This window comes from Staurois parvus, unplaced genomic scaffold (genome assembly GCF_062004578.1).
Source record: "Staurois parvus isolate SC_StPar_1 unplaced genomic scaffold, SC_StPar_1.0 ptg001022l, whole genome shotgun sequence".
Taxonomy (NCBI): domain Eukaryota; kingdom Metazoa; phylum Chordata; class Amphibia; order Anura; family Ranidae; genus Staurois; species Staurois parvus.
In genome coordinates this window covers 50028-64712 of record NW_028318818.1, presented here as the reverse complement: position 1 = coordinate 64712, position 14685 = coordinate 50028, and positions in this window count along the sequence as shown.

The window sequence follows — 14685 nt, the reverse complement described above, 5'->3', positions numbered from 1 at the left end:
AGCGTGATGACGTCACTACATTTTGTAACAGTGTGAGGACCTTCCAGTGGGAGAATGCGAGTAGATTTCACACGGGATTCCCACACATGCAGAGTGCGGGACTCTGGAGCATTGATTCTGAATGGAGAAAGGTGGTTTTTCAACTTTCTTTGGGTTCTGGTATTCCTAGATTTGGTTCTGGAGTTTGGAGATTTTGAAGGGTTTTGGGAGGGAAAGGAATCTTCAACCTAATGTCCTTGTCCTTAGTGAAGAGCTCTTATTAGGAGATAGGTGTGATCCACTCGAGAGACAGAACTCCACACTGGAGGAGAAATTCCCTGCCCCTGAGACTGAGAGAGAGTTAAGCAAGTCCGGAAGTCTGAGAGAGTCGAGACAACTAGGCAGGTTCAAGGGATTCAGAAGAGAGAGAGGATCACTACCATTACTACTACTACTACTACTATTACTACTTCTACTACTACTACTATTACTACTTCTACTACTTCTACTACTACTATTACTACTTCTATTACTACTATTACTACTTCTACTACTACTACTATTACTACTTCTACTACTTCTACTACTACTATTACTACTTCTACTACTACTATTACTACTTCTATTACTACTATTACTACTTCTATTACTACTACTACCACTACTACTTCTTCTACTTCTAATACTACTACTACCTCTACTACTTCTACTACTATTACTACTACTACTACTTCTACTACGACTACTTCTATTACTACTACTACCTCTACTACTTCTACTACTACTGCTACTATTACTACTTCTACTACTACTACTACTACTTCTACTAGGACTACTTCTACTACGACTACTTCTATTACTACTACTACCTCTACTACTACTACTACTACTTCTATTACTACTTCGACTTTTATTATTACTTCTACTACTACTACTATTACTACTTCTACTACTTTTACTACTTCTACTACTACTTCTACTTCTGCTACTACTTCTACTACTACTACTTCTACTTCTGCTACTACTGCTACTTCTACTACTACTTCTGCTACTACTTCTACTACTACTACTACTTCTATTTACTACTTTGACTACGTCTATTATTACTTCTACTACTACTTCTACTACTACTCCGAGTCCGATCCATTTTGCTCCCCAATCTGCAGATCCCATGCATCCTGTGGGGATCGTCGGCATGCAACCTACCTATACGGGGTGATCACCCATGCAGTTGGTGTCACCCGGTGCGGGCTGCACCTGCCTCGGGATGCCACTGCCAGTGCTCTATCAGTGTGGGGCCTTGGCCCTGATAAGCCTACCTTTGCTCAGGTGGTAGGCTCTGCTCCTGGTAATGTTATCAAGCCAGGGCTGCAGTCAAAGGGGAACTCCACTTTCAAGCAAGTTGTTCCTCCAAAAACCACCACTTTGAGTACCCCAGGGTCGGGTCTAGGATCTCTGGCCTCTGCCGGGGGTCCAAGGTGAAATGTCATCATACTTAAATGGGAAGGTGGTGCAGTCCCTCCAGTAAGGTGAGTGGTGGTGGATATGATCATGGGGATGGGGTTCAGGGCAAATGACCTCTATGCCCTCATTCATGTAGCTGGGAGCCGGGACTACACCATAAGCTTCACCAGGCCAGAGGCTCTGGACCTTTTTGGGAACGGTATGAGGGCAGTGCAGGTCAAGCCTGGAATGGGAAGGTCTGGTACCAGTTGCTGTCTCACAGAGATCAACCGTGAAAATAATACCCATCATCCTCAGTAATGAGAGTGTTCTTGCTCGGGACCTAGAGGTTCGGTTGAGGCATTATGGGGAGGTTTTGACAAAACCAGATAAAATTCATGATGAACGCAAATCCTGGACTGGGGGTTGGTCGGTGACAGTCAGGTTGGCCAGGGATGGGAACGTTGTCCCTTGCCTGCCCTCCTCTGCTTTCATAGGGAGCGACAGAAAGACTATTTTCTATCCTGGTCTGCCAAAACTGTATCACCGGTGTGGAGAAAATGGGCACTTTAGCTCCTCCTGTTGAGCTTTGATATGTTCAATGTGTCGGGGTAAGGGTCATGTGGCCAAGGACTGCACCCAGATAAGGTGCAACCTGTGCCTATGCCTTGGTCACCCCTACAGCCAATGTCCTGAGGCTTGGCACAATGTGGAGAAAGAGGTGATGGATGAACTGTTGAGGCCTGACAGGATGGAGGGTGAGGCCCCTGGTGTAACATCCTCCTCTCCGGTGACTGACTCCCCTGGTTCTGTTCAGGATCTCTCGCCAGTTCCATTGGCCACCCCTCCTGTGTCTGTAAGTATTCCTTCTGTTCCTGTCTGTGTGTCCACCCAACCTACAGTGCATGCTCCCCTTGTGTCAGAACCTTCCAAATCTGTGCCCCCTGAGTCAGTTATCCCTTGTTAGTCTTCTCCTCTCAAAAATTGTGCTGCCATCTCTTCTGAAAAGAAGTCTTCTGTGAAGAATTCTAAAAAAAAAAGCAAGAGATGACTGGCAGTACCTAGAGGGGAGAAGGAAGGCTGTGAGGCAAAAGAGGCGGGCGGTGGGGACGGAACAGGGACGGGAAGCTCCAGTGCCTGTCTCCAACTGTTTTTCCAATTGAGATATTTCCTCATCAGGCACTTCTTCTGAATGTAGTTCAGAATTTGACATGGAGTTTGAGGAAGCCTCAAGAAAGAGAGAAGCTTCTGGTGATCAGCAGCAGAGGGAAGCTAAGAAGCAATCCACTCAATAACCCAAATGGCGGTTCCCCCTTCACTAAAAGTGGCGTCAATAAATGTCGGTAAGAGCTTGTTCTATGGCCTTCTTTTTGTTCAGCCAATTAGATGCTGAAATTTTACAAGAGACTAGGCTCACCTCCTTGGCAGATATTCATATGGCCAAGAGAGAGTGGAGGTATGGTCCATCTTACTGTTCTCTGGCGGCTGAGCCTTACAGCGGTGTGGCGGTGTTGTTTAAAACCAGTATGGTAACCGTCTGGCGGGTTATTGAAGTGGAGATTGGGAAATGTATGGTCTTAGACATCCTTGTGGGAGGGCAGGACCTGCGCCTAATTAATGTTTATGGGGCGCACACAAAGTGGGACAGGAAATGCCTTTTTACAAAGATCAAGCCATTTCTTTTTACATCCCGGCAAGTGGTCTTTGGAGGTGACTTTAATACTGTGACTAGGCTCAAGGACAGGAAGGACTTCAAAGACAAGCTAGGATATGATAGCGGTTTTTTGAATAGTATGGTTAGGGATGCTGGTCTTGTGGATGTGCACATTAAGCACCTCCCAGATGACACAGGGTTCACCTTTCATCGAGGTAATAGCCAGAGTAGGATAGATAGGTTTTTTTTAAAGGAGACCTCTGCCTTCTCTCCCCCAGTGGTGCAGGCAGTAAAGTTCTCTGATCACTATATGCTATCTGTGGTCTTGAATGCTTTAGACTCCCCTCAGATGGGCAAGGGCATCTGGAGATTGAATTCGATTCTGCTCGAGGAAGAACACATTAGACAATCCTTTGAGGAATTCTCTCAGGCACAGGTGACCATCCTGGACATTTGTAGCAGCAAGGCTGAGTGATGGGAGCTGACCAAAAAGAGGATCGCTGAATTCTTCAGGGGCCTAGCCAATAGAAAGCAGTTTGATAGGCACATGACCTACCAAAGGTTGCGGAGGAAGCTGGATATTCTTGTCAAGAGAGGAGGAGATCCTGGAGCAATCTCTGAGGTGAAACTCCTCCTCAGGAAGTGTCAATATGACCGGCATGCCTCTTTGGTTCTGGAGAGGGACTATGGGAAGTACCACTCGCCCGACCCTTACCAGAACTGCAAACAAGGTGTAGCAGTTAAGACGGTCATTGGCCTTAAGCACAGTACAGGTTCCTTGACAAAGTCCAGGTCAGGGATCCTGGAGGTCGTGGGGTCCTTTTATGCTGAACTTCTTGGGAGGAAAGAGCTTGATCAAGGCAAGATGGAAGGCTTTTTGGACTCTACTCCAGGTCTAAATGGTGGAGATGTTCCATTGATGAATTTGACAGAGGAGATCACAGTTGAAGAGGTGATGAGGGCAATTGAGCAGCTAGCCATCAAAAAGTCACCTGGACCGGATGACTTGACGGCTGAGTTTTACAAAGCTTTCAAGTCTATTCTGGCCCCGCATTTAGTACAGCTGCCTCGCTGAGGGGACTCTTCCATGAGGCACTCAGCTGTGATTCTTCTGTCAAAAGGTAAGGATCCTTCGATGATTGAGAATTGGCGCCCCATCAGCCTTCCCAATGTCGATAGAAAGGTGATGGCGAAGATACTTTTCTGGCGCTTAACGTCTTTGCTTTCTCGCCATCAGCACTGTTCGGTCCAGGGTAGGAGCACCTTCACAGTGGTGTTAGTGGAAGGTATAGTGATCTATCATTGATGTCACTGTGAGGAATAGTGCCCCATCATTGGTGTCACTGGGAGGAATAGTGCCCCATCATTGGTGTCACTGGGAGGAATAGTGCCCCATCATTGGTGTCACTGGGAGGAATAGTGCCCCATCATTGGTGTCAATGGGAGGAATAGTGCCCCATCATGTCATTCAGTGCTTTCTAGTTCATAGAACACTCATCATATGTATCATGGGATAACCACGGGGGCTGCCTCTCTTTCTGAAAATGCTAGTGGCCTGGCTCTCTTGCTGACTGTCTGGCTTCAGGATCACTAATCCAGAGCATGCGTACAGACAGAGACAGACATTTCTGTATTCCTGGTCAGTGACTCCAATTGAGGCCAGAGGGTCAGAAGGACAGCCAGGCATTTTCATTTATATGACAGTGATGGCGGTTCTCGTATTCCTGTAAACAGAACTCTGAGTTTATTGAAAAAAGAGAGATGTAGAGATAAAAACGTCATTTTGGCAACAATAATCAACTCCTCTCTGGAGCTGTCCTAGTTATAGTTTTCCACCAGGGCCGGGGCAAGGGGTGGGCAGAAGGCAGGTGTGGACTGACAACTCATGGGGCCCCGGGCAATAGGGGATCATGGGGCCCCTGTGTCCTTGCCCACACTCAAACTACACCCAAAAAAGCCTATGAAAGGTACCAGGGGCATCTCATGGAGCCCCCTACTGACCCCGGGCCCTCGGGCAGTGCCCGAGTGCTCAAATGGTCAGTCCGCCCCTGGCAGGAGGGCCAGCCCGGGCACAATGGTTTATTGCAGGGATAGGGGGTACTCTGTGCTGAGTTCCTTCTGCTACAAGGCTGAGAGGAGTAGTGACAGCAACATCGCTACTCCTGTCAGCCCAGCCTCGGGAGCAGTGTGGAGAGAGCCGGGAAGAGGTGCTGGTTGTGCTCCCCCTCAGTGAACCCTCTAAGCTCATACATCATGAACGGAGGGGGGGGGGGAACAACACACGGTTTGTCATCTTTGCCGTTTTTCCGGCACTGCTTTCCTCCGCTAGATGTCATCAGGTTCCAAGGATAAATGACCTCCAGTTAAGATATACTTTGAGTGCCAGGAACCCACCCCCTGAGATGGTGTCATCAATATCCTTTGAGCGTCAGGAACCCTCCTCCGGAGATGGTGTCGTCAATATCCTTTGAGCGTCAGGAACCCTCCCCCGGAGATGGTGTCGTCAATATCCTTTGAGCGTCAGGAACCCACTCCCTGAGATGGTGTCCTGAATATCCTTTGAGCTTCAGGATTCCGCCCCCTGAGATGGTGTCGTCAATATCCTTTGAGCTTCAGGAACCCGCCCCCTGAGATGGTGTCATCAATATCCTTTGAGCGTCAGGAACCCTCCCCCGGAGATGGTGTCCTCAATATCCTTTGAGCTTCATGAACCCGCCCCCTGAGATGGTGTCCTCAATATCCTTTGAGCTTCAGGAACCCGCCCCCTGAGATGGTGTCGTCAATATCCTTTGAACTTCAGGACCCCGCCCCCTGAGATGGTGTCATCAATATCCTTTGAGCTTCAGGAACCCGCACCCTGAGATGGTGTCATCAATATCCTTTCTATTTCAATGGATTTTATTAATTTGTAACAGTTTAACACAGGAGCAACAAATCACGCCCACACAGGGACTATCAATTGGACATAATCATCAATATCCTTTGAGCATCAGGAACCCGCCCCCTGAGATGGTGTCTTCAATATCCTTTGAGAGTCAGGAACCCGCCCCCTGAGATGGTGTCATCAATATCCTTTGAATGTCAGGAACCCTCCCCCTGAGATGGTGTCGTTAATATCCTTTGAGCGTCAGGAACTCGCCCCTGAGATGGTGTTGTCAATATCCTTTAAGCGTCAGAAACCCGCCCCTGAGATGGTGTCAATAACCTTTGAGCATCAGGAACCCACCCCCTGAGATGGTTTCATCTATATCCTTTGAGCGTCAGGAACCCGCCCCCTGAGATGGTGTCATCAAAATGCCTTGCATTTACATAGAATGGTGACTTCATCACTTTACTAGTAATGATTACCTCTCAGAGATCACAATACCCCCCATCAATGATTTCATCTGATCTCCCTCGCCCCAGAAGGAAGGCACCATCTTTGTTCAGGGTCACCATCTACTTCCTGGAAGGGATGTCAACTCAGAAATGACACAATCTTATAAATTCAATTATATCCTGTGAGCGTCAGGAACCCGCCCCCTAAGATGGTGTCATCAATATCCTTTGAGCGTCAAGAACCCGCTCCCTGAGATGGTGTTGTCAATATCCTTTGCGCATCAGGAACCTGCCCCCTGAGATGGTGTCATCAATATCCTTTGAGCGTCAGGAACCCGCCCCCTGAGATGGTTTCATCAATATCCTTTGAGCGTCAGGAACCCGCCCCCTGAGATGGTGTCGTTAATAACCTTTGAGTGTCAGCAACCTGCTCCCTGAGATGGTGTCGTCAATATCCTTTGAGCGTCAGCAACCCGCTCCCTGAGATGGTGTCGTCAATATCCTTTAAGAGTCAGGAACCCGCTCCCTGAGATAGTTTCATCAATATCCTTTGAGCATCAGCAACCTTCTCCCTGAGATGGTGTCATCAATATCCTTTGAGCATCAAGAACCCGCCCCCTGAGATGGTGTCATCAATATCCTTTGAGCATCAAGAACCCTCCCCCTGAGATGGTGTCATCTATATCCTTTGAGCATCAAGAACCCGCCCCCTGAGATGGTGTCATCAATATCCTTTGAGCGTCAGGAACCCTCCCCCTGAGATGGTGTCATCAATATCCTTTGAGCATCAAGAACCCGCCCCCTGAGATGGTGTCATCAATATCCTTTGAGCATCAAGAACCCTCCCCCTGAGATGGTGTCATCAATATCCTTTGAGCATCAAGAACCCTCCCCCTGAGATGGTGTCATCAATATCCTTTGAGCGTCAGGAACCCTCCCCCTGAGATGGTGTCATCAATATCCCTTGAGCGTCAAGAACCTGCCCCCTGAGATGCTGTCATCAATATCCTTTGAGCATCAAGAACCTGCCCCCTGAGATGCTGTCATCAATATCCTTTGAGCATCAAGAACCCGCCCCCTGAGATGGTGTCGTTAATAACCTTTGAGTGTCAGCAACCCGCTCCCTGAGATGGTGTCGTCAATATCCTTTGAGCATCAGCAACCCGCTCCCTGAGATGGTGTCATCAATATACTTTGAGCGTCAGGAACCCTCCCCCTGAGATGGTGTCATCAATATCCTTTGAGCATCAAGAACCCGCCCCCTGAGATGGTGTCATCAATATCCTTTGAGCGTCAGGAACCCTACCCCTGAGATGGTGTCAACAATATCCCTTGAGCGTCAAGAACCTGCCCCCTGAGATGGTGTCGTTAATAACCTTTGAGCATCAGCAACCCGCTCCCTGAGATGGTGTCATCAATATACTTTGAGCGTCAGGAACCTGCTCCCTGAGATGGTGTCATCAATATCCTTTGAGCATCAAGAACCCGCCCCCTGAGATGGTGTCATCAATATCCTTTGAGCGTCAGGAACCCTACCCCTGAGATGGTGTCAACAATATCCCTTGAGCGTCAAGAACATGCCCCCTGAGATGCTGTCATCAATATCCTTTGAGCATCAAGAACCTGCCCCCTGAGATGGTGTCATCAATGTGCCTTACATTTACATAGAATAGTGACTTCATCACTTTACTAGTACTGATTACCACTCACAGATCACAATTCCCCCCATCAATGCTTTCATCTGATCCCCCTCGCCCCAGAAGGAAGGCACCATCTTTGTTCAGGGTCACCATCTACTTCCTGGATGGGGATGTCAACTCAGAAATGACACAATCTTATAAATTCATTTCAATTTTTAATTATTATACAGGATTTATATAGTGCTAACAGTTTGCGCAACGCTTTAGAAAATGAAGGAGGACATTACATTTACAATACAATTTGGTACAAGAGGAATCAGAGGGCCCTTCTCGTTAGAGTTCTTGATTGTGTTCACAAACGTCTGACACAGATCAACCCCTGCTGCAGCCTCTGTCTACAAAATTACAGTGTTACAGTCTGATCACTGGAGGAGAGACCTGAAAACTTGTACACTTGTAATTCTGTGTCTGTTTAGTTCTAGGCTGTGTTCACAAATGTCTGACACAGATCAGCCCCTGCAACTGCCTCTCATCTGTATTGCAGTCTGAAAATTAGGTAGAGACCTGTAGCTAAGTGGTTAGCAGCACTAGGGTTGTTGGTTCAACTCCCAAACACAGCGCTACCTGCCTGGAGTTTGCATGTTCTCTCTGTGCCTGCGTGGGTTTCCTCCGGATACTCCGGTTTCCTCCCACACTTCAAAGACATGCTAGTAGGTTAATTTGGCTGCTGTCTAAATTAGCCCTAGTATGTGAGTTTGGGACCTTAGATTGTAAGTCCAGATGCATTCCGGATGCATTTTCCGCATGCTCATTTTTGGCGCGTTCCAGTGTGTTTTTAATGTATTCCAGTTATTTTTTTCCTCTCTCTTTTTCTTCAATTTAAATAGGGACATGTGCGCTCCAGTCCATTTTTGGTGCGTTCCGGTGCTTTTTTGATGCGTTTTACCGCGTTCCAGTACAGTTTTGCAGGAAAAATGAAGCCTGTTCTACTTTTTATTTCTGCACCTGGAACGCATTGAAACTGCAAGCACTGATGTGATCTATGACATTGTCAACCATATCACCTACTTTCTGTGCGTTTTGGATGCAAAAAAAACAACTGAAATGCACGTAGTGTGAACTGGCCCTTAGGGCCGGTTCACACTGTAGAAATGCAGTCCAGATGTGTTCCGGATGCGGCTCCGTATGTGCGTTTTTGACACATTTTGGTGCATTTTGATGCGTTTTTGATGCATTCCAGTTAATTTTTTTCCCCCTCTTTTTTTTCTTCAATTTAAATAAGGACATGTGTGTTCCAGTGCGTTTTTTGATGCGGTTATTATTATTATTATTATACAGTATTTATATAGCACCAAAAGGTTTGCTCAGCGCTGTACATTATAGTGGGGGACAGTACATGAGACAATACAGTAACAATACAATACACGAGGGGTTCGAGGGCCCTGCTCCTTGGAGCTTACAATCTAGGAGGGAGGGGATAGTGGTACAGGAGGAAATGGCTGTGGGGGATGGAGTGGTAGGAAGAGTGGAGGAGATCGGCTGTTAGGTGAGGGTGGGGTAGGCTTCCCTGAAGAGATGGGTTTTCAGGAGGCGCCTAAAAGTGAGGAGGGTAGGTGACAGTCTGATTGATTGGGGTAATGAGTTCCAGAGGATGGGGGAAGTCCTGGAGAAGTCCTGCAGTCGGGCGTGGGAGGAGGAAACCAGGGAGCTAGAAAGTAGGAGGCCCTGTGAAGAGCGAAGAGTACGGGTTGGGTGTTATTTGGGTATCAGGTCGGTTTACTGCGTTCCAGTGAAGTTCTGTGCAGAAAAAAATGCAGCATGTTCTATGTTTTTTTTCTGCACCCGGAACGCGCTGGAACTGCAAGCACTGATGTGAACTATGACATTGACACCCATATCACCTTCTTTCTGTGCGTTTTGTATGCAGAAAAAAAGCAACTGAAATGTCGTGTGAAAGGGCAATGAGGGTTAGAGACTGATGTGAATGTACAATATATATGTAAAGTGCTGCGTACAATTGATGGTGCTATAGAAGTACCTGAAATAAAACCTACTGAAGGGACCCCTCCAGGGGCAACCCTAGGGTTGGTGTCACCCAGTGCGGTGCGCACTCCCTGCACCTGCCTCGGGATGCCACTGGACCCCTCTGGTCTAGTGTTCCTTCAGTAAAGGTGAATTCCATCCACAGCGGCATGCCAGGCTTCTCATCATAGCCTGGGAGAGGAAGGTGTTTGTTTTGCATCCATTGGTAACGGTACGATCGTTTCCAGCAAACAAAGGAGATCGTTAAGTGTCCATCACATTGTCCTGGTGGCCTGACAACTGTCTGGTGTCTCTTAGTGAGCCCCATTGGAGGCGGGGCAGTCAGACTAGGCTACATCAATATTCTCTAACAGAAAGCTTTGTACATAAAGTGACAAAATATTGTAGGGACAGATCACTCAACAAGGTGTAATGTTTCTCTTATAACATGTACGGGCTTTATCAATGACAAATACAACTCCGAATATAAGTACAACCCCTGGCAAAAAGGTATGGAATCCCCACACTTGGAAAATGTCTATTCAATTGTATAATTGTGTAGAAAAAAACTCATCACCAGGGGCGGACTGACCATTTGGAAACACGGGCACTGCCCGAGGGCCCGGGGTCAGTAGGGGGTAAGTAGCAGAGGGGGTTGTTAATCGGTTCAGCTGCTTTTGGTGTTCATGAAATTAACAGGTGCAGTAGATGGGCAACAATGAGACGACCCCCAAAACAGGAATGGTTTTACAGGTGGAGGCCACTGACATTATTTCCCTACTCATCTTTTCTGACTGTCTTTCACTAGTTTTGCATTTGGCTCGGGTCAGTGTCACTACTGGTAGCATGAGGCCATACCTGGACCCTACAGAGGCTGCACAGACAGTCCAACTCCTCCAGGATGGCACATCAATACGTGCCATTGTCAGAAGGTTTGCTGTGTCTCCCAGCACAGTCTCAAGAGCATGGAAGAGATTCCAGGAGACAGGCAGTTACTCTAGGAGAGCTGGACAGGGCCGTCAAAGGTCCTTAACCCATCAGGAGGACCGGTATCTGCTCCTTTGTGCAAGGAGGAACAGGATGAGCCCTGCCAGAGCCCTACAAAATGACCTCCAGCAGGCCACTGGTGTGAATGTCTCTGATCAAACAATCAGAAACAGACTTCATGAGGGTGGCCTGAGGTGTCCTCTAGTGGGCCCTGTGCTCACTGCCTGGCAACATAGAGTTGGATTGGCATTGGCCATTGAACACCAGAATTGGCAGGTCCACCACTGGTGCCCTGTGCTTTTCACAGATGAGAGCAGGTTCCCCCTGAGCACATGTGACAGATGTGAAAGGGTCTGGAGAAGCCATGGAGAACGTTCTGCTGCCTGTAACATCGTTCAGCATGACTGTTTTGGTGGTGAGTCAGTGATGGTCTGGGGAGGCATATCCATGGAGGGACGCACAGATCTCTACAGCAGTGTTTCTCAACTCCAGTCCTCATGGACCCCCAACAGGTCATGTTTTCATGATTTCCCTCAGATGAAACAGCTGTGGTAATTACTAAGGCAGTGAAACTGATCAAATCACCTGTGCAAAATAATGGAAATCCTGAAAACATGACCTGTTGGGGGTCCATGAGGTCCATGAGTTGAGAAACACTGCTCTACAGGCTAGACAATGGCACCCTGACTGTCATTAGGTATTGGGATGAAATCCTCGGACCCATTGTCAGACCCTACACTGGTGCAGTGGGTCCTGGGTTCCTCCTGGTGCACAACAATGCCCAGCCTCATGTGGGTAGAGTATGCAGGCAGTTCCTGGATGATGAAGGAATTGATACCATTGCATGGCCCCCACGCTCGTCTGACCTAAATCCAATAGAATACCTCTGGGATATCATGTTTTGGTCCATCCGACACCGCCAGGTTGCACCTCAGACTGTCCAGGAGCTCAGTGATGCCCTGGTCCAGATCTGGGAGGAAATCCCCCAGGACACCATCCATTCTCATTAGGAGCCTCCCCCAACGTTGTCAGGCATGCATACAAGCACATGGGGGTCATACAAACTACTGAGGACCATTCTGAGTTGCTGCAATGAAATTTCAGAAAAATGGACCAGCCTGCTGCATAATTTTTTCACTTTTATCTTCGGGGTGTCTTTGATGGAAATGAAAATGATCGACCTACAGAGGACTGAATTCAAACGATGGGGTATCCTTACATTCCTAACACATTACCCCGTCCATATCAGTATAGAGATCCAGCAGGAGATTTTTTACCCCATTGAGATCTGATGTGTTTTCAAAGTGTTCCTTTCATTTTTTTGAGCAGTGTATATACTGTATTTCATACAAAGAAATATACTTATACATTTGAATAAACTTTGCTTTGCATTGTTATATCGTTGGTCTCGTAAGTAGTTTAAGAAAACAGTTTTTTTACATCTGAAAATCCATTCAAATAGTAGGTCTAGACTACATTTTTAAGAACCTTTGAAGGAAATGAGTTGACCCAATGATTAAATAATTGGAGGTTCTGACAAAACTTTTTTTTTTTTTTGAATTTCGAATGAATTTTCGACTGGAAATCTAACTGTGTATGGCCAGCTAACGCACTGCACATGTATTTTGTGGTGCGTTGCCATTCACTGATAACTGCAGCTCAATACACATATACAGTATGTGTGCTGGACGGACCTTTATACTCTTGGCTCATGGTCCTGGTGTCTTTATTTGAGTTTCTCTTACCACTTTACAGTCTAACAATGGCTACTCTCAAACACAATATGCAAATACTTTTGTTACCAGAGAAGCTTTCAAACCATGGACAGTGGAATCCAACGTCCCTACCACTGGGCCATGCAGTATAACGCAATGCTATAAACCCAGCAAACCGGTCTGTAGTTGCAGAATGTTTGTATTTGCCATAGAGAGAGGTTGTCACACAGCATACGTGATTCTAGTACAATCACACCATATGGGATGTAGAGTATTACAGCAGGCTACTGTCCGGCAGGGTTGGAAAATTTCAGCCAATTTTTCTTCTTCAATGCAAAGTCCACAAAGAGCACCAGACCAATGAGCTGAGAGTCCAAAAGCTTTTAATATTGTTGTACTTTCAGCAAGAAAATATAAAACAGCCAACACATTTTGAAACGTTTTCAAAGGTCTTCTTCAAGGCTCAAATATTGCATAAACTTGGGAGGACTCAAAATGGCAGAATCCATACAATTTATTGTGTGAAAGATATAAAAAAGTGACAAAGTGCCCAGGACCCAAATAGCAGTAGCACCCCAGGCATTTGGCAAGTTGCAATGGAAGCCTAGAGATTGGGGGAGCCATTTTACCTATGCAGCCTGCCAGGGGCGGACTGACAACTCATGGGGCCCCCGGGCAATAGGGGATCATGGGGCCCCTGTGTCTTTGCCCAAACTCAAAAAAGCCTATGAAAAAGGTACCAGGGGCATCTCATGGGGCCCCCTGCTGACCCCGGGCCCTCGGGCATTGCCCGAGTTTCCAAATGGTCAGTCCGCCCCTGCAGCCTGCACAGGATCAGAAGAGAGGAGGTCCTCCACTGGATGTCTACATGTGGGGCATCATGGCTGCTAAGGTGACAGGGACTGAAGAGTTTCTCCTGCTTAGTATATTTAAAGTGTATGTGGAGCCAAAACTTTTTTTTTTAGTTCTGGATAGAGCAAGGAAGGATTAGAAGCCCTTTCAGGTTTTTATTGCTATGTATACAAAGTCCAAAAAGAGTGCCAGACCAATGAGGAAAGTATACAAAATTCAAAAACCTGACAAGGTGCCCAGAAGCAAAATAGCAACTCCTGAGTGAGGGTCCTAATTTGCTCCTCAGCACATTACCACTTTTTTTAAACTTTCAAATAATTATTGTGGCAATTCTACCATTTTGAGCCCTCTCAGGTTTAGGCAATGATTGAGCCCCAAAGAAAAAAGTGCCTTTGAAATCCTGAAATAAGTAGGTTGTATTATTCTGTCTTACTGAATGAGCACTAATATTAAAGGTTATTGGACTTTCAGCTCAAAGAAAAGAGTTTGGGCTCTACATGTGAGCTCTTTAGCCAGTATTCCATTAGCAGCCATAATGCCACCCATGCAGACATCTAGTGGTGGTTCAGATAGGACCTCCTCTCTTTAACTGCCCTGCGCATGCTGCATAGGACAGATGTCTTCCCCGATCTCTAGGCTTCCAACACATGGTCACTCTTCTTAGGCTTTCATTGCATGGTCAGTGTTCTTAGACTTCCAATACATGGTCACTGTTATTAGACTTCCATTAAATGGTCACTGCTCTTAGGCTTGCATTGCATGGTCAGTGTTCTTAAACTTCCAATGCATGGTGATAGTTCGTAGGATTCCATTGCATGGTGACTTTTCGTAGGCTTTCATTGCATGGCGACTGTTCTTAGGCTTCCATTGCATAGTCAGTGTTCCTAGGCTTATATTGCATGGCCAGTGTTCTAAGGCTTCCATTGCATGGCAACTGTTCATAGACTTCCATTGCATGGTCAGTGCTCTTAGACTTCCAGTGCATGGTGACTGTTCACAGACTTCCATTGCATAGTCACTGTTCCTAGACTTCCATTGCATGGTCACTGTTCCTAGGCTTCCATTGCATGGCCAC